This window comes from Callionymus lyra, chromosome 15 (genome assembly GCF_982586985.1).
Source record: "Callionymus lyra chromosome 15, fCalLyr1.hap1.1, whole genome shotgun sequence".
NCBI classification, from domain to species: Eukaryota; Metazoa; Chordata; class Actinopteri; order Syngnathiformes; family Callionymidae; genus Callionymus; species Callionymus lyra.
This window is the reverse complement of record NC_141832.1, coordinates 4225412-4251823: the sequence shown is the minus strand read 5'-3', so window position 1 is coordinate 4251823 and position 26412 is coordinate 4225412. Positions and strand designations below refer to the sequence as shown.

At 37.3% G+C, this 26412-nt stretch overlaps 2 long non-coding RNA genes across 2 annotated transcripts; both read left to right on the top strand.

The window, feature by feature from the left end:
• The first annotated feature begins 9936 nt into the window (after positions 1 to 9936).
• LOC148064538 (uncharacterized) lies at positions 9937 to 10826 on the top strand. Its single transcript, XR_015713382.1, has 3 exons — positions 9937 to 9998; positions 10411 to 10651; positions 10754 to 10826. It is a non-coding gene; the product is annotated as an uncharacterized LOC148064538 (long non-coding RNA).
• A 93-nt stretch (positions 10827 to 10919) lies between these two features.
• LOC148064537 (uncharacterized) lies at positions 10920 to 11341 on the top strand. The gene is made up of 3 exons (XR_015713383.1): positions 10920 to 10991; positions 11079 to 11242; positions 11312 to 11341. It is a non-coding gene; the product is annotated as an uncharacterized LOC148064537 (long non-coding RNA).
• Positions 11342 to 26412: the final 15071 nt, after the last annotated feature.

Below are 26412 nucleotides of genomic sequence, written 5' to 3'. Positions count from 1 at the left end.
TGTCTTCCTTCTCGTTCTCTCTCGCTCCGTCACGTTCGTTTCTCTCCGTCACAGCTGGATGAAGTGCGTCGGTGTGTTTGTTCGCACAAACAATGTCGGACTCCGTAGTGTTCTCTGGATTCTTCCCAACATGATGATATGTTTAGTCGCTATTCATCATTTAATGGCTGGTTGTCGCAGTGCTGCCCCGCAAATGGGGTTGGCTTTGTTAACAACTGGAAAACCTTCTGGGGAAAACCTGGTCTGCTTAGGAGAGACTGATCCATCCCACGTTGGAAGGAGCATCTCTCTTGTCTAGCAGTGTTGAGAGTTTTAGTGTAACGTGACTCAGAGCACAGATCAGAAGAACTGCATCTTCACCTTCTTCTGCTCCTACAACAGCCACCTGCCTTTAACCGCATAGAGAGGGTCAATCTGACCCACTTAGTAAAAACAAGAAGAAATGTCACTAGAAGAGCTGTTAAAGAAAATTCAAATAAATCTGAATCAAATAAATACTTGCACTACCATTGTAGAGGAGAATTAAGTGTGGATTGTTGAATATCCGATCCTCAAAAGCTGCACTAATTAATGAACTCATGTCAGATAAAACCATTGACTTATTCTGCTTAAACCTGGCTGTCTATAGATGATTATGATTATCTGATTTCTCTGATCTTGAAAAGACTTATGAGACTTCATTCCTATGATCCACCTTTGGACCCCCCACACTGCACTAAGAACTATGTCTGGGATGATGATGAACGTGATGATGAAGACAAATGGCACGATCTGGTCGCAAACATGAACTTGACTCTTGTGATGACATTTTTGTTGTCCTGATGGTGTGGCTGCTGAACTAACTACTGAACAAGGTTCTCTATGCTCTCTGACACTTCTGTCCCTCGTGTTGCTCTTGCTGTGGTTGCTGGTGGAGAAGCTAGGTTCTATATGTTTGTATGTTATTGTTAATAACAAGCACTAAATCAAAGTAAAGAAAACATTTCACCGACCATTGGCGTCTTTGGACTGAAGCCATTGTTGTGAACTTGGAGCGTCTTCTCTCTCTGACTGACTGACTGACTGAGACCCTCCATTACCTCACAGTTCACAGGTGCTGCTCATTAGTGACAATGACTGAAGCAGCTGCTGCTGGTGCACTCTGGGAAATGTGGTTCTTTCACACACTGAGATTCATTTAAATAAAGTATTAAATGAATCAATATTAAAAAATAAACCTTTAAATAAAGTATTAAATGATTGAATATTAAAAGAATAAACCTTTAAATAAAGTATTAAATGATTGAATATTTATAAATAAACCTTTAAATAAACAAAGTATTAAATGATTGAATATAAAAAAAATAAACCTTTAAATAAAGTATTAAATGATTGAATATTAAAAAATTAACCTTTAATAAAAAAAAGGATTAAATGATTGAATATTAAAAATTAAACCTTTAAATAAAGTATTAAATGATTCAAAATTAAAAAATAAACCTTTAAATAAAGTATTAAATAATTTAATATTTATAAATAAACCTTTAAATAAATAAAGTATTAAATGATTGAATATTTATAAATAAACCTTTAAATAAATAAAGTATTAAATGATTGAATATTAAAAAAAGAAAACTTTAAATAAAGTATTAACTGATTGAATATTTAAAAAATAAACCTTTAAATAAATAAAGTATTAAATGATTGAATATTAAAAAAAATAACCTTTAAATAAATAAAGTATTAAATGATTGAATATTAAAAATTAAACTTTTAATAAAAAAGTATTAAATGATTGAATATTAAAAAAAATTACCTTTAAATAAAGTATTAAATGACTAAATATTAAAAAATAAACCTTTAAATAAAGTATTAAATGATTCAAAATTAAAAAATTAACCTTTAAATAAAGTATTAAATGATTGAATTTAAAAAAATAAACCTTTAAATAAAGTATTAAATGATTGAATATTAAAAGAATAAACCTTTAAATAAAATATTAAATGATTGAATATTTATAAATAAACCTTTAAATAAATAAAGTATTAAATGATTGAATATTAAAAAAAATAAACCTTTAAATAAAGTATTAAATGATTGAATATTAAAAAATTAACCTTTAATAAAATAAGGATTAAATGATTGAATATTAAAAATTAAACCTTTAAATAAAGTATTAAATGAAAAAAAAAAACAAGCTTTAAATAAATTATTAAATTATTTAATATTAAAAAATTAACCTTTAAATAAAGTATTAAATGATTGAATATTTAAAAATAAACCTTTAAATAAATAAAGTATTAACTGATTGAATATTAAACAAATAAACCTTTAAATAAATAAAGTATTAAAAAAAATAACCTTTATATAAATACTGTATTAAATAATTGAATATTAAAAAATAAACCTTTGGGGCGCTGCTGAGCATAGCAATGGACTAGACAAGTTTTTTGGAGCTCCACAGAACGAGTAAATAAAAGTAATTTTTTCAGGGCACTTTTTGGAAAATATTCGAATTTTACCTTTGCTAAGCCATATACCTTAAAAATGGAAACTGCGAAATGGCTGGTAAATCAAGCAAAGGTAGGCAAACAACGACTCAAGCCACGAGGCCTTCGACTTTAGCCTCGAGCTCCATTGAAGTAGCTTTCCTGAAAGAGTGTCTCGACACCCGACGCGTCACCGAGTCGCTCAAGATGGAGCTACTATCTTCGGTGCGCAAGGATTTAGCTTCTTCAAACAGAAGCTCGAGCAGTGTTGGAGAGTGAGATGGCGGTGATTCGAGCGGATATTGTTGCAGCGCGAGCGCAGCTCAAAGAATACAGGTCCACGACCTCTGAACTCTCCGCCATGAAAGCTACGTGGAGTGGACGGGGTTCGGTTCGGATTTGCTTATCCTGCGCGCTTCAGAATCACGTACAAGAACGTGTAGAAATCCTTCTACTGCTGCAGAGGCGCGAGTATGTCAACAAAAACATCAGTGGAGACACGTGACGCGTGAAGACACTCCGGTGAGACAGTGATTTAACAACATTATAGCAACTGATTCAACTTTTTCTACACGTTTAATACAAGTTAATGTTATTTTGATGTTCTCCTTTATCCTTGTTGATGCTGGTTATTTAAATACCAATCATGTGAGTCCTTCTTATTGTCATTAGATGTTTATGATAAATAATACTATAATTGAAGTGAGCCTTACTTGTATTAACTTCTGTTGGAGCAACTTTAGCTTCCTGAGCATGTTAGTGCAGATACCTTTTACGGTAGGTTGTGCGATCTCTCCTTTTTTTTTGGAGAAGATTGTCACGTGTGTGTGTGTTGTTCTCTGTTGTTCAAGGGCATTATGTGTTGTTGTTGTTTGTTTTGTTTACTCCATACAGTTACTGTATACTGTATACTGTATTTACACCCATGTTAAAATATGAGTCACAACCCACTGTCTTTAGGTTCAACACCTTTTATAAGCTGGAACGTAAAAGGAGTGAACATCCTATTGAGCGTAACAAGGTTCTTACACACCTGAAGTCATTAAGTGGAGAGATAATGTTCTTACAAGAGACACACTTACGTCCAGAAGAACACTCAAAGTTAAAGAGGGGATGATAGAACATGTTTATCACTCTAATTATGGGGATAGGTCAAGAGGAGCTGCCATACTTATTAGAAAAGGAGTCTGTTTTCAACTCACCAATGTCACATCTGATAACAAGGGAAGATATGTCATAGTCGTGGGTAGATTGTCTGGAACTGAGGCGGCACTAGTTAATGTTTATGGCCCTAACTGATCCTCACTTCTTCTCTAGACTAATAGCAACTATTCCAGATCCTAACAAATATAACATCATTTTAGGAGGTGACTTTAATCTCGTACCTGAGCCAACGTTAGATCCTCCACTAAACTTCATAATAATTTATCAAAATCAGCAAATACAGTAAATCTCATTAAACAATCTTATGCACTTACTGACCCCTGGAGGAAATTAAACCTCACTACCAAACAATATTCTTTTTTTTCACATGTCCACCAATCGTTTTCGAGGATATACTTTTTTCTGATAGACAACAGAATTTTGCCGTGTGTAACAAAATGCCAATACCACAGTATTGTGATTTCCCATCATGCACCAGTCCAACTGGACATAGCATTTCCAGACAGTGCACCAGTTCAACTGGACATAGCATTTCCAGACAGTGCACCAGTTCAACTGGACATAGCATTTCCAGACAGTGCACCAGTTCAACTGGACATAGCATTTCCAGACAGTGCACCAGTTCAACGCACATGGCGTCTTGACCCGCTCTTATTGTCAAGCAAAAACTTTCAACATTTTCTCTCGGATCAAATTGATTTCTTTCTTGACATCAATATTACTCCCGGAATGTCCTACACTTCAATCTGGGAGGCACTCAAAGCTTATCTAAGGGGACAAATTATTTCATTTTCAGCAAATGTCAAGAAAGAAAGAACTAAACGCCTCAATGAGATACAGCAGAAATTATTACAATTGGATAAAAAATGTGCATCTCAGCCTAATCCATCCTTATTCAATGAAAGACAATTATTACAAGCCGAATACAATCATTTAACCACTGTCCAAATTGAGAGACTCCTCCTGAAAACAAAACAAACCTACTATGAACACAGTGACAAAGTGGCTCGACTACTGTCACCAAATCAAACAATCGGCAGCAAATCATTTCTGAAATTAATACAGCTGAGGGTTTGACATCCGTACATCCACAAACTATTAATGACCAGAAAATGTTATAGCAACCTTTATACCTCTGAGACTTCTGCAACATCATTGGAGATTGAGGACTTTTTATAAAATATGCAAATTCCCCAAATTAATAAACAAGAACAATCTGTTATAGACTCCAGAATAACAACAGAGGAAATAACTCTAGCTATAAACTCAATGCAAAGCGTAAAAGCACCTGGTCCAGATGGATTCCCCACTGAAGTTTATAAAATGTTTTCAATAAACTTTCCCCTATTTTAAGTAAATTATTTGAAGAAACACTTATAACTTTAAAACTACCACCAACAATGAATCAGGCAACTATTACAGTTATACCTAAAAAAGGAAAAGATCCGCGAGAATGTGGCTCGTACCTTACCTTACCTCACCTCACCTTACCTTACCTTATCTTATCTTACCTCACCTTACCTTACCTTATCTTACCTTATCTTACCTTAACTTATCTTACCTTATCTTACCTTACCTTATCTTACCTTACCTTACCTTACCTTACCTTATCTTACCTTACCTTATCTTACCTTATCTTACCTTAACTTATCCTACCTCACCTTACCTCACCTTACCTTATCTTACCTCACCTTACCTTATCTTACCTCACCTTACCTTACCTTACCTTACCCTTACCTTACCTTATCTTACCTCACCTTACCTTACCTCACCTTACCTTACCTTACCTTATCTTACCTTACCTTATCTTACCTTATCTTACCTTAACTTATCTTACCTCACCTTACCTCACCTTACCTTACCTTATCTTACCTTACCTTATCTTACCTCACCTTACCTTACCTTACCTTACCCTTACCTTACCTTACCTTACCTTACCGGCCCATAAGCCTTCTCTGCTGCGACTATAAAATTCTCACTAAAGTTCTGTCTCGTCGTCTGGAAACAGTGACCAAAATAATCCACCCTGACCAGACTGGTTTTGCTCCAGGTAGGCAATCTTTCTTTAACATGCGACGTTGACTTAATATTTTATATAATTCCCATTCCACTGAAATGCCAGAAGTCGTTATCTCACTTGACGCTGAAAAAGCATTTGATCGGTGGAGTGGGAATACTTATTTACAGTGTTGGGAAAATTTGGTTTTGGTTCGAACTTTATATCTTGGATCAAAATAATCTATTCCACACCAGTGGCTGCAGTACACACTAACTCAATAACATCAACGTATTTTAAACTTTACAGAGGAACAAGACAGGGTTGTTGTCTCACCTTTTCTTTTTGATTTAGCTATTGAGCCTCTGGCTCTGAGGAAAGAGGAGGAAATCTTTGGAGTGTTGAGGAACAAGGAAATTCATAAATGTTCACTATATGCTGATGACCTTTTGCTCTATTTGTCTAATCCAGTAGTTTCAATACCTGGAGTTATTGAAATATTAAAAATATTTGGTCACATTTCAGGTTACAAATTAAATTTTTCAAAAAGTGCTGTATTTCCAATCAATGATCTGGCAAAATCAATCGACTATAATATCTTCCCCTTTCAGTTAACAAACAAATGTACCTACTTGGGTTTAAAGATTACACATGTATACCAAGATTTCTTCCAAATTATTCCATATTATTTACCCAAATCTGTTTTTCAGGGACGTGACAGTTTAATTTCTGCATTTATATGGAACCGATCTGTGCCAAGAATGAAAAAACGTTTTCTGGAAATTCCGAGGTTGGAGGGAGGACTTGGTCTTCCTAACTTTATGTTCTATTACTGGGCAGCAAATGTGTGCAAATTTGCATTTTGTGTTGGTGCATGGTGGGAAAAACGAGGTCCACTTTGGGCTAATTTGGAAATAAATAATAATAATGCCATTTCTCTGCTAAGTGCTACATTACCAATATGCCAGCACCAGATCTCAACCCTGTTGTGAAAAATTCTATAAAGATTTGGAATCAATTTCGGAAACATTTTTATTTAAAAGATTTAATTACATTCTCTCCCTTAATGAATAATCATCTTTTCCCCCCGTCCGAGATGGACACTGGTTTCCAGGTCTGGCACAGTAGTGGACTGGTATTTCTAAAAGACTTGATTCAAAAGAATCATTTTCTAACATTTGAGTATCTACAACAAAAACACAATCTTCATAAAAGTAATTTCTTCAGATATCTCCAAGTCAGGAGTTTTGCCAATAAATATCTTAAATTTCCACTTGTGCAATCCAACAACACATGCAATGAGATTCTTTCCTTAAATCCACACATAAAAGGTAATATTTCCAAAATATATAGGATCATGCAAAATGTCAAACCTCTGTCATGGGACAAAACTAAGCCTGGGAACAAGATTTAAACATTAAATGATCTGCAAGTTTCTGGCAGCGTAGCTTAGAGTGTATCCATTCGTCATCTTACTGCATAAAGCAACGTCTCATACAATTTAAAGTGTTACATCGTTTGCATTATTCAAATGAGAGACTTGCTAAAATCTACCCAGACGTCAGTCCACATTGTTTAAGATGTTCTCACAGCCCAGCTACTTTGGGTCATATGTTCTGGCATTGTCCATCACTCAAAGGTTTCTGGAGTACAATATTTGAATGTATTTCCCACATGTGTAAAAAAGTAATAACACCTTCTCCACACATCTGTATATTTGGAGTACCTCCACCTGACCTCTCTGTAAATACAGCACATGCAAACGCAAATGCATTTTCCTCACTGATGGCACGCAGACTTGTTCTTCTGCAGTGGAAGTCAGACAAGCCACCATCATTTAAGAGTTATCTTCCTTTGTCTTTGTATTGTACCTTTTATTTTACTTATTTTGTGTGTGTGTTTCAAAATGTATGTCTTAATATCTGAAAATCAATAAAAAATAAAAAATAAAAAAAATAATGAAAAAAATACACATGTAAAAACATTACCTAGAGATACACATGTATAAACATTACATAGAGATACACATGTATAAACATTACATAGAGATACACATGTATAAACAATAACTAGAGATACACATGTAAAAACATGTAAAAACATTACCTAGAGATACACATGTATAAACATTACCTAGAGATACATATGTTAAACATTACCTAGAGATACACATGTATAAACATTACCTAGAAATACACATATAAAAACATTACTTAGAGATACACATGTATAAACATTACCTAGAGATACACATGTAAAAACATTACATAGAGATACACATGTAAAACAAGACCTAGAGATACACATGTAAAACATTACCTAGAGATACACATGTAAAACATTACCTAGAGATACACATGTAAAAACATTACCTAGAGATACACATGTAAAAACATGTACCTAGAGATACACATGTTAAAAACATTACCTAGAGATACACATGTAAAAACATTACCTAGAGATACACATGTAAAACATTACCTAGAGATACACATGTATAAACATTACCTAGAGATACACATGTATAAACATTACCTAGAGATACACATGTAAAAACATTAACTAGAGATACACATGTAAAACATTACCTATAGATACACATGTAAAAACATTACCTAGAGATACACATGTATAAACCTTACCTAGAGATACACATGTATAAACATTACCTAGAGATACACATGTAAAAACATTACCTAGAGATACCAACACGTCCTCACACCCAAGGCGTCAACCGTGCTACGCCGTGCAATGTCCCCCTGGCGTCACTAAGGTAACGTTACAGGGGGGACAAAAACGTCGGTATATGCCTACCCGGGTCACCCAGTAATATACAGAGCACCCCCTGACGTCGAATTCAAACGACCCTGGTTACATTTGACGCGTCACCCACCTCTTCGTTGCCATGGTAACGTGACGTGACGTGTCGCTCTTCTCCTTTAGCTACCGTAATTCTACAACTATGTAGCGCACTTGAAATGTTTAATGTCAACAGTGCGACTCTAACCCCGATTGTGCTTTACGACCTCAAACCACTTTAAGGAGGTACAGAGTGAATATAAATCGGTAAAAATGCTTAATTTTAATTTTTTGAAGCTTGGATTGTTCACGCATCGCGGAAGTCAAGAGGCTCTCGCGGATTAATACATGCTTAAAAGGTCCTGTAAAAGTAAGTAAGTAAGTAAGTAATATTTATTTATATAGCGCTTTTCGAGACCAGGGTCACAAAGCGCTTAAACAATCAAAACAATACTCAAAAAAGTACATACTTTAAAGATCAAGATAATACTGAGAACAACACAGGAGTTCGAGAAATTCAAGGAAAAGCCTGAACAAATAGAAACGTCTTAAGATGTTTCTTAAAGGAGTCAGTAGACTCCATCAAGCGCAAAGAGAGAGAAGATCGTTCCAAAGCTTAGGAGCAACAGCCTGAAAAGATTTCTCTCCTCTGGTCCTGAGCCGTGTGCGTGGAACCATAAGTAGATTATGGTCCACAGACCTCAGAGCCCGAGCTGGGGTGTAAGGCTGGATCAGATCACTGATGGAAGGAGGAGCCTGACCATGAATAGCTCTGAAAGTAAGAACCAGAATTTTAAAGTTGATCCTGAAAGAAACTGGAAGCCAGTGAAGAGTTTTAAGGACCGGAGAGATGTGAGTTCTTCTACTTGAGCGGGTCAGAATTCTCGCTGCAGAGTTCTGAATTAACTGCAGGCGAGACGATCCTTCTTGTTAAGACATGAAAACAAACTGTTACAATAGTCCAGACGAGAAGAAACAAACGCATGGATTACAAGCTCCAGATCATGTTCCGACAACATTTTCCTAAGTTTAGAAAAGTGACTATATTGTATATTTTTAGGTGTTTCAACTCCATAATGTTGACATTGTTTTATGAATGAGTAAAATAAAGTCTGTGCTATTTCGCTTGATCCTCTTTATAATCCGGTGCGCTTTCCTATGAAAATATAAGCTTTCATTGAGATTGCGTTTATGGACATATGTTTTCTTTTTATTTAGCTGTGATTATAAGCGTCTACGTGACGTTTGTCAACATTAATCGCGATCCTGCAGTGGTGACGTCACACATGCTAATCAACTGATCCTGCAGCGGTGACGTCACACCACAGGAATAAAATGAGATATTGTGCTTGTTTGTTTAAAAGCGCCATGAATACAATAGTAGATGCGTGCTTGTATAAAGACCGAATTAAGTTTAGTTTAAATTTAGCGTCAGCTAAAAAGTTTTCAAATTGCCGCATACGCAACTTCCGGATGATGACGTCACACTTGTTTACAAAGATCGATTGCATTTTATCCTCACGTTTGTGCATAACTTGACGGAACCAGGTGCGCGTCACTCGTCTATTGAGGTAAGATATCATTATTGCTTTAAGACTCAGAAATAAGGTTTCATTGCGTGTAATGTAACTTTCTGTGGTGCGTTAACACGAGAGCTAGTTTGCTAAAACTTAGCTTTTTAAATTATAATGTAACTCACGCACGTATTTTTTTTGTTATTTTGAAGGACGAAAATATATTTATATTCCAATAAAAAGTTTGCTATATTGGTGGGTCATGGTAGGCGATTTATTTTATTAATATTCAAGATATTGATTTCATTTATCACTTCCGCATATTAATACAGATAACATATTTATCGTATTTAAGTATATAAGTATACGTTTATTTGAACCCTTTTGGATGAGGGATTTGATCTGTTGTTGTTTTCTTTAAATGAAAGAATATATATAAAATAATAATGAAAAGTATTTTAAATTCCAGCATAAAGAGGTAAACCAGATGGAAACACAATCAAACAATGGATGAAGGAAACATGGAGAGCTTATCTCTGAATGATCAAGTATACTTGCTTGTATTTATTGATTTATTATATTTAAAAGGGAGCACTAGTATGTTTTTGTTTTTGCATGGAAGTGACCTGCAAGAACTGCCCAGAACTCCAGACCTGCTTGACATGAAACATTTCTCTCTGTGGTTCCTGACAAATGATTTCAAATGTGAAGTAAGTGAGTAATATTTGTAACATAGTGAACACAAACTTGTAAACCTACAGCACATCCCATCATGGAAATAATCTAAAATACAATGTTATGTTCTTTTCTAGGTGAGATGGAGTGCTGCATATCAGGTGCTGGACTAACCATCGGAGGTGGAAGGAGTCAACATGTCAGAAGCAGGTGAGATGGTTACATCATACACACTTTGGTCATTAAAATAGTCATGTTTGGTAATAATGATCAATACATTTCTGTGGCAGGACGCACTGACATGCTGACGCTTATGGTCAAGGTTTTCTGGCTTCTGTTGTTGGAAACACTTGGTCGTGCCCGTCAAGGTGGAAGGTACACTAGACTGAAGAGTCTTTTTCAATAGATTTTACACTTCAAATGATCGGAATCAAACGACTTCATTAATACAATATTTTCCAGGTTCTGTTGACTTTCGGACAAAGAGGATTCGACGTTGTTATGGCAGTAAGGAGACGACAGGAAGTGAAAGATTCTTGAGAAGGAGATGAACCACCTCTGGAAGTCTCTGTCAAGTCGTTGTGATTCCCTGAAAGAGTTGTCTCGCATGGCAGCGTCACAGCAAGGTAAGAGTTTATTTAGCAAGTGAAGAACAGAAGTACATCTGCTCATTCTTATTGTCTTATTCTTTTAAGATGCACCATGGGCTTGACTGGTGAGGCTTTGAATGATCTTCAGAGCCTTTGAGGAGCAGCAGCAAGTCAGCATGACGTCACTCGAACCATGACTCGGACCAGAAACTACTACACACAAGTCTTCGATGAGGACGAGTCCATCAACGTCGTGCAGATTCACTCTGATGGTTACTCGTGACATTTGTGACGATCTGTGAACATTTGTTTGATATGAAACCTGTAATAAAGCACAATTTGATATAATTTTGAATAACATCCCATAGTATTCATCCCAACATGATCAATGCAGTTGTAACTTCAGATATGCCTATAATTGATACCAATGAATGCTTAAAAAATTAAAATAAAGTTTTTATGATAACAGTTCATATCTTTTATTATGACAGGTTGATGAAAAGCAGCTCATGTACAATATTCATATTGGAGTTAATAGCTTATCCAGTGTCAAAAGTTTAAAGTTTACTACTATTGGAATAAGTACATCTATAATCACATGTAATCAATAATATGTATTGCATAGGTACAAACATAATCATACATTAGTAATCAATAACATGTACATTAATTAACAGAGGCTTGATATTGAGGCTAGTGTGAACTATCATGCTCATTTTCAGACCCCGAGGGGCCGCTGGGAATGAACCGGGGCCAAAAACGTGTTTTTCATGACTGTTGCTCTTTTGCTCTTATGTGACCTCTGTGACCCTCAGACATATGAAACTTGGTCTGCGTGACCTCTGACACCTCTTAAATCATATGCTTGTGGAACCATAATGATAGCCCCTCCCAAACCGGAAGTAGCTTCAGGAAGCACCTAGAAAAATAAAAATATACGTGTACAAATGGAACATGAAGAACCTCTAAAAGTTTCAGATCATTTAAATTAACAATGGTCGATTTATAGAGCTTCAAAGTCCAGATTTCTCCAAGTTTCCCATGATACCATGGGGCACAGGAAGTTCATAGCAACATCGAACCACCACAGTTCAACTCAGAATGGAGTCTAGAATAACATATCCAAATATCAGCTCTGAGGTCTGAGTAGAAAAAAGTTCCCAAATCCATTCCTGGAAAATCAGGTCTCGTCATTCTGTCACACTCAGAGACCATCTTGACAGAAGAATGACAACCTCTCCCTCATTTTTGCACCAATGGACACCAGATTTCTTACATAGATACTAGGGGACCGTCAGACTCTGTAAATTAAATTTTATCTTACTAGCTTCACATGGGCCCACGTGACAGTCTCTTGAAGTTATAGAATTAACCCTTTCATGTCCAACAGGCCACAATAGCCAAAATAGGTCAATAGGTCAGAGATTTCTAAAGCTACTTAAACCAAAATTTACATGTTTGATATTTAGTTCATTGTGAACACACACACTAATTTTCAGACCTCCAGGGGCCTCAAACCAGAAACAGGAGCCAAAAAGCACATTTTTTCATAACAGTTGCTATTTTGCTCTAATTTGACCTCTGTGACCCTCAGCTATATGAAACTTGGTCTGTGTGACCTCTGACACCTGTAAAATCATATACTGGTAGAACCATAATGATAATCCCTCCCAAACCGGAAGTAGCTTCAGGAAGCACCTAGAGAAACACTCTTGAACATATATGTGTACAAATGGAACATGAAGAACCTCTAAAAGTTTCAGATCATTTAAATTAACAATGGTCGATTTATAGAGCTTCAAAGTCCAGATTTCTCCAAGTTTCCCATGATACCACGGGGCACAGGAAGTTCATAGCAACATCAAACCACCACAGCTCAACTCAGAATGGAGTCTAGAATAACATATCCAAATATCAGCTCTGAGGTCTGATTAGAAAAAAAGTTGCCTAAGTCCATTCCTGAAGGATCAGGTCTCGTCATTCTGTTGGAGATCATCTTGACAGAAGAATGACAACCTCTCCCTCATTTTTGGACTCATTGAACCACACTTCTCACAGGATAGTAGGAGACCATCTGAATGTGTCATATAAATATCAGCTTTACAACGGCCTTCATGCCTCTTGAAGTTAGAGAATTAACCCTTTGATGTAGCACAGGCCACTACAAACAAATGAATCATGTTGGTGTGTGTAGTTTTCTGATAGTATAACAGCAGTCCTGAGTCACCTATCAATAACATAAATATGTATATTATAAAGTTCAAACATGTACTGTGGGTCTCACAAAGCTTTTAGACATGCTGTCTTCTATTTCATAGTTTGAGTGTAATTTACAAATAGCTCTTCAGTTTCTATTTTAAACGATGATGATTACTGATGATTTAAATCAATTTTTTACTGTTACCCATATCACATGGAATGACAACATTATGAAAGTTATTGCAAGTGTGGTGATTTCAAGAAAGCAGTGGTTTATCTCTATTTATATATTAAATATCTCCACTGTGTTTTGCTGCATGTTTGTTTGTTTATGTTTGTATTTTGTTTATGTACTTTGGGTGTTGATGGTTAATAATTGAGTAGTGAAGGGTTAGGTATAAACGAGCTTATGCTTCATCCTTCTTAATTTGGACATGTTGGGTAAATATTATTGTTTTGACTATAATTATTGTTTGACTAATGTCATTGTTTTTGTTTGTTTGTCTTAAGTTTACTTTCTTATGTAACATGTTTCAAATAAAGCATTAATTAATTGATTCATTAACATATGATGTCTGCTTTGCCTGAATATTGTTCATGTTGAACTCTATGTCGATCTCAAACACATTTTAACACTTTTAACACATTACCTGCACTGATGATGAATACTATGGGATGTTATTCAAAATTAAATCAAATTGTGCTTTATTACAGGTTTCATATCAAACAATTGTTCACAGATCGTCACAAATGTCACGAGTAACCATCAGAGTGAATCTGCACGACGTTGATGGTCTCGTCCTCATCGAAGACTTGTGTGTAGTAGTTTCTGGTCCGAGTCATGGTTCGAGTGACGTCATGCTGACTTGCTGCTGCTCCTCAAAGGCTCTGAAGATCCTTCAAAGCCTCACCAGTCAAGCCCATGGTGCATCTTAAAAGAATAAGACAATAAGAATGAGCAGCTGTACTTCTGTTCTTCACTTGCTAAATGAACTCTTACCTTGCTGTGACGCTGCCATGCGAGACAACTCTTTCAGGGAATCACAATGACTTGACAGAGACCAGAGGTGGTTCATCTCCTTCTCAAGAATCTGACACTTCCTGCCGTCTCCTTACTGCCATAATAACGTTGAATGCTCTTTGTCTGAAAGTCAACAGAACCTGGAAAACATTGTATTAATGAAGTCGTTTGATTCTGATCATTTGAAGTGTAAAATCTATTGAAAAAGACTCTTCAGTCTAGTGTACCTTCCACCTTGACAGGCACGACCAAGTGTTTCCAACAACAGAAGCCAGAAAACCTTGACCATAAGCGTCAGCATGTCAGTGCGTCCTGCCACAGAAATGTATTGATCATTATTACCAAACATGACTATTTTAATGACCAAAGTGTGTATGATGAAACCACCTCACCTGCTTTTGACATGTTGACCCCTTCCACCTCCGATGGTTAGTCCAGCACCTGATATGCAGCACTCCATCTCACCTAGAAAAGAACATAGAATTGCATTTTAGATTATTTCCATGATGGGATGTGCTGTAGGTTTACAAGTTTGTGTTCACTATGTTACAAATATTACTCACTTACTTCACATTTGAAATCATTTGTCAGGAACCACAGAGAGAAAGGTTTCATGTCAAGCAGGTCTGGAGTTCTGGGCAGTTCTTGCAGGTCACTTCCATGCAAAAACAAAACAAAAACATACTAGTGCTCCCTTTTAAATATAATAAATCAATAAATACAAGCAAGTATACTTGATCATTCAGAGATAAGCTCTCCAAGTTTCCTTCATCCATTGTTTGATTGTGTTTCCATCTGGTTTACCTATTTATGCTGGAATTTAAAATACTTTTCATTATAATTTTATATATATTCTGTCATTTAAAGAAAACAACAAAAGATCAAATCCCTCATCCAAAAGGGTTAAAATAAACGTATACTTATATACTTAAATACGATAAATATGTTATCTGTATTAATATGCGGAAGTGATAAATGAAATCAATATCTTGAATATCAATAAAATAAATCGCCTACCATGACCTGCCAATATAGCAAACTTTTTATTGGAATATTAAATATATTTTCGTCCTTTCAAAATAACAAACAAAATACGTGTGTGAGTTGCGTTATAATTTAAAAAGCTAAGTGTTAGCGAACTAGCTCTCGTGTTAACGCACCACAGAAAGTTACATTACACGCAATGAAACCTTATTTCTGAGTCGACTTAAAGCAATAATGATATCTTACCTCAATAGACGAGTGACGCGCACCTGGTTCCGTCAACTTACTGAACAAACGTGTGGACAAAATGCTATTGATCTTTGTCAACAATTGTGACGTCATCATCCGGCGTTTGGAGGAAGGGGCGTTGATTAGGGTGTGTTACGTCACCTCTGCAGGATCGCGATTACTGTTGACAAACATCACGTAGACGCTCAATAAACTAAAGCTAAATAAAAAGAAAACATATGTCCATACATGCAATCTCAATGAAAGGTTCTATTTTCATAGAAAAGCACCGGATTATAAAGAGGATCAAGCGAAATAGCAATATACTTTATTTTACTCATTCATAAAACAATGTCAACATTATGGAGTTGAAACACCTACAAATATATAATATAGTCACTTTTACAGGACCTTTTAAGCATGTATTAATCCGCGAGAGCCTCTTGACTTCCGCGATGCGTGAACAATCCAAGCTTCAAAAAATTAAAATTAAGCATTTTTACCGATTTATATTCACTCTGTACCTCCTTAAAGTGGTTTGAGGTCGGTAAGCACAATCAGGGTTAGAATCGCACTGTTGACATTAAACATTTCAAGTGCGCTTCATAGTTGTAGAATTACGGTAGTCACGTCACGTTACCATGGCAACGAAGAGGTGGGCGACGCGTGAAATGTAACCCGGGTCGTTTTGAATCCGACGTCGGGGGGTGCTCTGTATATTACTGGGTGACCCGGGTAGGCAAATACCGCCGTTTTTGTCCCCCCTGTAACGTTACCTTAGTGACGCCAGGGGGACATTGCACGGCGTAGGACGGTATGACGCCTTGGGTGTGAGGACGTGTTGTATCTGGCAGTATGAGCTGACCACAATACATGTTCTTTTACCCCATTTGTTTTGTTGTTCGTGTTTATTTTGTATTTTTATTATTTCCATATTGGTTCTTATTAATATTTTGTATTTTTTTTTTTAATTTCTACTTTTAATATATATTTTATTTCTTCTTCAGTTTATTTTAAATCTAGTTCAGTTTTAGTTTTAATCTAAACTCCCCCTGTTTAACTACGCCGTCTCTGCTGTAGTCCCTCTTTTGGAACCTGTGAGAGTCTTAAGATGTTTTTTTACCAGGTTTTCTCCAAATGGTGGTGTGACTGTTCTGCACTGGTGTTGGTGCCACCCCCTGCTGTGTCACATTCCAGGTATCTCCACCTGAATGCAAATTTAAACCTGGATCCACCATGACCTTTGTTAGGTCATTTTTAAGGCTTTCTTTGTCTCCTTCAACTGTAAAAGGAGAACTAGACATGTTCGTTAAATACAAGAAAAACATACAACTTTTCTTTCTGCAAAATTGAAACTGGGGTGTTATGTTGTCTGACCTCACCTGTGCTGAACTTTGGAAATCATTCCTTTACCATTGAATTAAAACCTACATCTATTTTATATGAAACCTTTTAAGTCATTTTTCAAATGAATGTCACCACTATTTATTTATGTTGCGAAAACTTCCCTGTCAGAACCATGTCTTCTAAATGAGATTGTAAATCATTGTACAGTAAGGATGCAAGACTAACCATTTTCACTTTCATTGATAAATTCAACTTCTGTAATTAACAAATTCCTGATAAAAACATATCTCATGGGCTTTGTAATGCAATGTTTTTTCAAAGCCAACTAGAATCCTCTGTGCATCACCGTCTTGCCCAAAAAAACATCTTTCCTTTTGACCAATTGTTTTTATCATTAATTACATTAGAGACCTTTCTTAACTGACCATTTCAGCAACTGATTCACACCTCCACTTCTACAACCTGATTCACACCTCCATTGCTACTCAAAATTCTTCTCCTTACCTACAACCTACAACTGGACACAGAAGTCACTTTCTCCATGAGCCTGACATCATCTCCTCTGTTGCACCACGGCTCATATGGAATTGTTTACAACCTGTGGAATGTCAGCAGGGGTCCGTGTCCCTTGTTTTAACTGTCCTCACAACACAACTCGCTCAAGCCTCTGTGCAGCTGATTTAAAACATCTCCTTTCCTGGAATTACACAACTTAACACATTCAGTTAGTAATAGCCATGAAATTGAATTCCTTCGTCTTGCTGATTATTTATCTGTTGTTTTTAGCTTTTCTTTCTGCTATCACTAGTTTGATGAGGGCTGAGGATTCATATCAGGTAGGGGCAGGTGATGCCGGCCCCTTCTACTCGGCTTGCGGAACTGTGGTCCTGCATGACTTCTGAAAAATCTACATCCCCTTTTTATTTTAAGAGATTTGTAATATGCTGGGATCTGTGGGTAGAAAGGACATTCATTTCTCCAGTGACCTGGTTGTCCACATGAAAAGCAGCAGTCGTTGCCTGGTGTGAAATACTGTTGGGCTGCAGCCATTTGCTGCCGCTGTTCAGCTTCCAAATCTTTGTGCATGCATGACATCAGTTCATTCACATCCACCTTTGTAGGGAACACCTTTCTCATGGCCTTAAATATTCGTTTTGCATGAGGAGAAAAAAGTGCTTGGTATGGCTCCCTACAAGTTCCTGCTTTTTCCTCTATTTTTAACAAATTATCAAAATCCACACATGCCATAACAATTTGTCTCCAAACTCCAATAGCCAATACAATTCCTGTCACATTGTTGCAAAAAACATTAATCCACGGACCTGCTCCCCTTTCCAAAGGAGGAAGTTTTTCTTTCAGACATTGTACATCCATCATAGTTGCTGAGACGTAATCAGTATAATCCCTCTTTCTTCTACTCTTCATCACTAGAGGAAACTGTCCATGAGGTCCTGTTCCCAATCCATCTAGTCTCCCTTTCTCACCTTTTCTAGTTTTAACTTTATGTTTAGAGGGTGTCAGTGGCGTGCCTGGGTCAAGTCTATAATTACAATGATTGTCTTGTTCCTCATTCTTACTGCTGCTTCTTTCCTCACTGTCATTTTTCTTTTTTAATTTTTCTGATTTGTCATCTACCTCCTCACACAGCTGCTCTATAGTTCCAAGTGTACTTGTCATGGCTGCACTCACATCTTTATCTACTTTTTCTTGTCTTATTGCTAATTCAAATATGTTAAGTGTTTTTTTCTGCTGTGTCTAACAGATCTCTTGTGAGAATGTCTTGCCTGTGTGTTATTATTGCTACATTATCTATTATCTCTTTTAAATGTATCATTTTTGTTTTATCTATTTCATTACCATCTTGATCCATCATCAGCTGCCCTCCTGTAACATTGAACACTGGAGCCTGGGTGTTCACTTTCTCTTTCATTACCATTTGTTGCAATCTATCAGACAACATTTGTGAGTTTACATTTTGGTTTCCACCTTCTATGTAAGGTGGTGGTGATTCAGTTTTTTCAGTTACACTATTTTCATCAACAACTTCTTTTTAACAGCTTTCACTGGTGCCATCACTTCAGTATTTAACTTTATCATTTTTACCATTTCCATAATCACAAAAAATCTGTCTCTATCAGTTTTAGTTTTTTCTAACAAAGCCAGTCTGTATTTTTCACTAAACAACATGCTTGTTTTTCTCCTCCTAATGACTTCAAGTTCTAGATTAATATTTTTCACATTTTCACCAAGAATATCTTCTTCAGGCATACGCATGCCCCAATCAGGCAGATTTCCAACCTTTCTTTGCTTTTTAGCCCATTTATACCAGTTTTTTACAACATTTTCCCGATCCAACGGAGCAATTTTTTCCACATACGAACTTACAGAGCGAAACAATACAGCACCACATGATCCTATTCCACGAGACTGCCATTTTACCCGCAGTTCAGATAAATCCAGTTCTTATTTTTATTTATTTTATTTTTTCCTTCTTTTTGTTATTTTTATTTTATTTATTTTTACACCAATTGTTCGTCTCCCTCTCTATAAGAGAACTGTCAAGCTTGACATTAGCATTAACGTCGCATTTAGTCAAGAAAGTCTTTTTTTTTTTTTATCACAATATAGGTACTCACTATGCAACCAACGTAACATAAGAAACAACAAAAGTATTTGAATTCGTAAAACTTGCGGCGCAAGAAATGCTTTTTTCCCCAAAAATATTATAACATGCTTGAATACTCATTTTATAATTACCAAAAATTTGTATAAAAAAAACTTGCAACATGAAATTCACAAGCAAAAAACGCTTTTTTCAACCAATAGTGTCACGGGTGGAACACGGCAGGAGACCCAGATGCGGAAGTGAATAATCCACGGAGGAAATGTTCAGAACAAAGTCTTTTAATTATCCACACGGTCGGAAAGGACCGAAACAAAAAACATAACAGGCGCTCGGGACGGAGGCAGGACGCGGCTGGAGATCGGGGTCTCAGATCCGCAACTACAACAAAGGGGAAAAAAGACTCACGTGAGCAACTAAAATCGCTGACAACGTCAGGGGTCTTCAAAAGATCGTTCATTCAAAACACGAGCACGGAGTGATCTGAGATGCCAACCTGGTCAGGAAACTGAATACTCTGGCGAGTTCTTCCGGTTAGAGATGCTCCTTATCTGAGGGAAGAACTCGCCATTCAATCATCCCCAGCCGCGCACCTGCCAGCGTCTGTCAAGACAAACAGAGGAACACGTACCAAAAACGGAAACACAACTTCAAAATAAAACCGGAAAGAACATAAACATGACAAATAGAAGTCCACGGCAGTTGACCGTGAAACTTCTTTTATAAATATAGTAAGCCGTTTTTTCCCTCTTTTAAAAATAAACTCGCAGCATAAAACTTACAAGAAAAAAACGATCTTTTTTAGCCAATAGAAATTTAAGAAAGCTATAAATTTCTTTATTTAAAACTTGAAAAACACACATTAGCGTTAACGTTGCATTAATCAAGAAAGTTGTTTTTTGTTTTTTATCATAATATAAGTACTCATAAGGCAGCGTAACCTATAAAAAGCTCTATTTTTTCCCATTCACACACCATTCGTACTCAAGGGGGTTAAGCATCTCTAAAAGGGTGAATTAAATGCCTTTAAAACGTGCTAATAGAGATATATTTGTCACTCGATAGAACCCCCGGCCAATTATGTTCTATCTGTGATTACTTTAGGTGCCAAGAGTCGTAACGGAAAATAAAACCAAAACAACAAGTTATATGTTTAAGGTAAGGTAAAACTTTATTGATGATGTTTTTTTTCCAGTAGCCAGCAATTTTTCATAAACAATAAAAAATAATACATAAAAAATAAAATAAGAAAAGAACATAAGAGGAAGAACAAGATGACACAATCTAAGTATAAAGATAAAGACAAAAAGCTTTGCTTGCCTTACAAGCGGAACCCATCCACTCATACGGCTTCTAAATCGATTAACTCAGCCAGACGAAACTAGAAATTAAATAAAAGGTTTTCTGCTTACCATATTTTGGGCCCGTTCGTCTGACTGGCCTCAGTCGCCGTCTTTTCGTCCAAGAATCTCCAAACAAATCCGAGGGTCACTCGCACCAATTAAAACGATTAAAACTTAGTCCGTTTCTGTCGCTTCAACACGATGTCACGTCCGGGTCTTGATACTTTGCTTTATGGAGAGAAAAGGTCAAAATGCAGGGTGTACGGGTCGTTTATTCGCCGCTACAAGTCAAACAAAGATACAACTTTACGATCGAAAGGACTCGCTCTTTGCCGGCAGCTCTACAGGTCAATAGCTCCGGGAAAGACGGTCCCGGGTTATGGGGCTTCTTTGTATTTAAGTAAGTAAGTAAGTAATATTTATTTATATAGCGCTTTTCGAGACCAGGGTCACAAAGCGCTTAAACAATCAAAACAATACTCAAAAAAGTACATACTTTAAAGATCAAGATAATACTGAGAACACAACAGGAGTTCGAGAAATTCAAGGAAAAGCCTGAACAAATAGAAACGTCTTAAGATGTTTCTTAAAGGAGTCAGTAGACTCCATCAAGCGCAAAGAGAGAGAAGATCGTTCCAAAGCTTAGGAGCAACAGCCTGAAAAGATTTCTCTCCTCTGGTCCTGAGCCGTGTGCGTGGAACCATAAGTAGATTTTGATCCACAGACCTCAGAGCCCGAGCTGGGCTGTAAGGCTGGATCAGATCAGTAATGTAAGGAGGAGCCTGACCATGAATAGCTCTGAAAGTAAGAACCAGAATTTTAAAGTTGATCCTGAAAGAAACTGGAAGCCAGTGAAGAGTTTTAAGGACCGGAGAAATGTGAGTTCTTCTACTTGAGCGGGTCAGAATTCTCGCTGCAGAGTTCTGAATCAACTGCAGGCGAGACAGCTCCTTCTTGTTAAGACATGAAAACAATCTGTTGCAATAGTCCAGACGAGAAGAAACAAACGCATGGATTACAAGCTCCAGATCATGTTCTGACAACATTTTCCTAAGTTTAGAGATTTTTCTCAGTTGAAGGAAACAGTTTCTGGTCAGTTTTCTGCAATGTCGAACAAGAGACATGTCTTTATCAAATACAACACCCAGGTTTCTCAGGCTTAGTTTGACAGACTGACCTAAGTCACCCAAGTACTGACTCAACCCTGGAATCTTATCATCAGGAGCAATCACCAGTGTATTAGTTTTGTCCACATTTAGCTGTAGAGTGTTTTCACTCAGCCATTGTTTGATTTCTAGCAAACAATTGACTAAGCTGTTCAGCCTCTGGGGCTCAGTTGGATCAAAAGAGCAGTAGAGCTGGATGTCATCAGCAAAAATGTGATAAGAAACATCTGGAAATCGCTGAATGATTTTACCGAGGGGAATCAAGTACAGCAAAAACAATAAAGGACCCAGAACAGAACCTTGAGGGACTCCACACAACAGATCTGCCGATTCAGACCTCATTTGATTGGCAGATACACTAAAACTGCGCCCAGAAAGGTAAGATGAGAACCATAATTTAAGGAAAAATTTCCTGTCCAGGGGGTCGTCCCTTCCGGGGCAGTGGTTCTTTCATGTTAGTTCCTGTCTCGGGTCACCTGGAGAGCAACCTCCCTGCCTCCCCTCCGTGTGGGCAAGTTCCTTTGTCTTCCAGCCCCCCTTTCTTGGGTGTGTTCCGTTTTGCCATTTTGTTTCACGCCCACAGGTGTGAACTGAGCAGACAGACAGATGCTTCATTAAGTCGCTGATTAATCTCTACGTCTGTTTCAAGCTAGCCTTGAGACAGTGTATATCAGTATGAAGTGAAATGTTGGTTGTGAATGTGTATTCAAACGTTTAAGCTATTAGATGGGGCTAGTAATTTATACTCTATATTTTTATTATCTTTTTAGCATTAATTTAACTTATGGCGTATACGTATAGTGTATAATAATTTCCAATCTAACAACATGTATAAACATTACCTAGAGATACACATGTATAAACATTACCTAGAGATACACATGTAAAAACATTACCTAGAGATACACATGTAAAACAAGACCTAGAGATACACATGTAAAAAAATTAACTAGAGATACACATGTAAAAACATTACCTAGAGATACACATGTATAAACATTACCTAGAGATACACATGTAAAAACATTACCTAGAGATACACATGTATAAACATTACCTAGAGATACACATGTAAAACAAGACCTAGAGATACACATGTAAAAAAATTAACTAGAGATACACATGTAAAAACATTACCTAGAGATACACATGTAAAACAAGACTTAGAGATACACATGTAAAAACATTACCTAGAGATACACATGTAAAACACTACCTAGAGATACACATGTAAAAACATTACCTAGAGATACACATGTAAAAACATTACCTAGAGATACACATGTAAAAACATTAACTAGAGATACACATGTAAAACATTACCTAGAGATACACATGTAAAACATTACCTAGAGATACACATGTAAAAACCTTAACTAGAGATACACATGTATAAACATTACTTAGAGATACACATGTAAAAACATTAACTAGAGATACACATGTAAAAACATTAACTAGAGATACACATGTAAAAAGCACTGGAAGAGAAAGTTAGTGTAACCAAGTCTTTATTTCCCAACTTGACGCTCAACAGCGAGAGCTGCACATAAATGTGCCCAAACATTATTCTGACAGAAGAGACACAGTTACAGTTGTGTAACCGAGTGTATTCGTGTGTGAAACAACGACAACTTAGTTTGTATCTGTGGAGCATCTTCTTTACTTTCGTCATTTGGTACAAACACCAACTCCATCTACTTCCTTTTCAAGCCCTTCAAAATAAAACAGCGGAAGTAAATATGAACACAATGAAGTGTGTTACAGTGACATATATGCTTCACAATTACAAACACACACATCCACACGGGATTAAAACTCACACATTCTCTACAATTATTACAAATGACCCGAGGTCAACAGGTCATACTTATCCCGTGAGAATCGAACATAAAACAACAATAAATATATTTGCAAAAATACTTCAAACTGTACGATGTTGTTTCTCAACTCGTTAGTTTTTATAGGAGACACACAACAACGCTAACAGCCATTAGGGATTCCAAAAACTCTTTTTATTCTCTCCCGATCTCCCCACACACCTCCAACCATGTCAACAGTACAGTACACCCAAGTGGTCATCAGGTTCTACTACATCCCCCTCTTTTAGCTGTTAAAGTATTCAATGAACTTACTTTTATTTTCTATCACAATGTACTGTGAAACTAAACCATTTCCCATCAATCATGTACACTTAACAACATCTATCTTAACTGAAGGACAGGGTAGACCACCTGAACCTTCTTGCTCTACTGAAGGGATTTATTCTGCCCTTTCCTTCACAGCAGGCACTCTGAACTAAACTGTGATCTATATTACCAATCCAATCTTTGTGGAGGTCGAGAGACTCTACCAGATTTTGTCACTGTTCCGTTAGAGTCTGTCTGAACCGTTCCACCCTGGATAGGTTCTGGAAGAATAGTCAAGTCCGCTCGATTTCTTCTCAGTGTCCCCAGCTCTGTTTGGACATATATGACCTTGGTGTGGAAGCTGGTTCTGGACAGTTCCGGTGGTCTTTGCCATCCTGATCCAAACTCTTTGTCCAGGTTCCAGTGTTGGAAGCTCTTTCACTCTGTGTCTTGCTCCATAAGCTTACTTTTGATCTTCTTTTAGCTTTATGTCTTTCCTTTTGAATGCATTAAGATCAGGCCACTTTGTCTTCAGTGCTTCTAACGGAATTGGAACCGTCGATCTCAACTTCCTTCCCATGAGAAGTTCTGCCGGAGAGCTGCCTTGGGCCAATGGTGTGGTTCTATATGCCAAGAGAGGTTTTCGATGATCTTGATTTTTCTTTAGCATCAGTTTCACCGACTGCTCTCTCCGCCTCCCCGTTACTCTTTGGATACCTGGGGAAGCTTGTGACATGTTCAAAGTCATAGTCTTGAGCGAACTCAGCAAACTCTAATGAGGAAAACTGAGGTCCATTGTCTGTCACTAGCAACTCTGGGATTCCAAATCTGGCAAAGATGACTTTCAGTCTCTTCACTGTGGTTGTTGTTGTGAGGGTTGGCAGATTGGCTACTTCAATATACCTTGAAAAGTAGTCAATCACTACCAGGTAGTGATCTTTCCCCCACTGGAAGATGTCTGCTGCTAACCTCTGCCACGGTCTAGCTGGTAAAGGTGTTGTTATCAATGGTTCCGTTCGACAAGCTGAATATTGACCACACACCTCACATCTTTCCACCAGCTCACGGATGTCTCTTGATAAACCTGGCCACCACATGGACTGTTGTGCTCTAGCAAAACACTTTGTCATACCCTGATGGCCATGATGTATCTTTTCAAGCATTTCACTGCGCATCGGTGCTGGTCTTATGATTCTTTCTTTCATCAAGAGGAGTCCACCTGCCACATGTATATCGGTTCTGTAGGGCCAATACTGTTGGAGAGTTTCAGGAGTCGCTTTCCTGTGCTCCGGCCATCCTCTGTCTGTGTACATTTTCAGTTGTTTTAGAACATTGTCTTTACTTTGCAAGTCTCTGATTTGTCTGTTTGATAGTGTATCTTTCTTTGAGCTGTATTGTGCTAAGACAGTTGGTGAGCTCAGTTCTTTCTTTACAGCTTCAAAAGCCGTCTTTTGTTGACAGTCCCATGTCCATGCGCAGTCATTCCTCAGCAAGTCTCTTAATGGTTTTGTAAGAGTCGGGAGGTCAGGGGAAAACTTGCCAACATAATTCACCATTCCCATGAAGCGCCTCACACAATGGTTTGTGGCTCGGCCATGTTCATAATTGCTTTGATCTTGTCTCGGTCAGCCTCTATTCCATCAGAGCTTATTTTGTGTCCAAGAAATTTCACTTGCTTCACTCCAAACTCACATTTTTCATTTAGAGTGAGACCTGCACGTTCCAACTTCTGGAGGACCTGACGCAGTCTGTCATCATGTTCAGCTGCATCCTTTCCAAACACCAAGATGTCATCAGCGTGGCCAGTGTACCTGGTGTGCCAGAAACTATCTGGCAGATTCTCAGCTGGAAATGCTCTGGTGCTGAGGAAATTCAGAGTCTCCCAAACAGAGTGATGAAAGTTGTCAGTGGTTCAGAGTCTTTGTGTAAAGGTATTTGCCAAAATCCTGACGTGGCATCCAATTTAGAGAAAACCACGGCTCCATCTAGTTTTGCGAGAGTCTCGTCTACCGCTGGCAGTATATGTCTTTCTCGACGCACACTTTCATTTAGTCTGGTCAGATCCACGCAGACCCTTATGTTTCCATTAGGTTTTTGAACGACCACCATAACTCAGACCACTCGGTTGGCTCTTGGATCTGCCGGACATCTGCCATATTTTCAATT